General features: G+C 33.6%; 1 protein-coding gene across 1 annotated transcript in view; it reads right to left on the bottom strand.

The window, feature by feature from the left end:
• LOC106883066 (ATP-binding cassette sub-family F member 3) overlaps positions 1-244 on the bottom strand; it is a 39,961-nt gene that overhangs the window by 32,197 nt on the left and 7,520 nt on the right. The gene's annotated exons all lie outside the window — the stretch shown is intronic.

Raw genomic sequence — 244 nt, 5'->3', positions numbered from 1 at the left:
AAAAAAGTCCTGGGGTCAAATTGTTCCACTAAAAACCCTTCAAGGTGGTGTTCCAGCATGGCAACAGTCAAATGACTGAAACAAGTAAAATAATAAAAGAATATATCAAAATTATTATCTTTTGTTTTGATTGTTGCTGAATCTGGTAACAAAGCACCAATTATTTCCTAAACATTTGAGCCTTCGCCAAGAGTCTAGTCCTGAAATGTTAAACTTTTTCTCTTCTTCATGATGAACTACTGTA

Source organism: Octopus bimaculoides, chromosome 10, assembly GCF_001194135.2.
Source record: "Octopus bimaculoides isolate UCB-OBI-ISO-001 chromosome 10, ASM119413v2, whole genome shotgun sequence".
NCBI lineage: Eukaryota > Metazoa > Mollusca > Cephalopoda > Octopoda > Octopodidae > Octopus > Octopus bimaculoides.
This window is presented reverse-complemented; position numbering and strand designations above follow the sequence as displayed.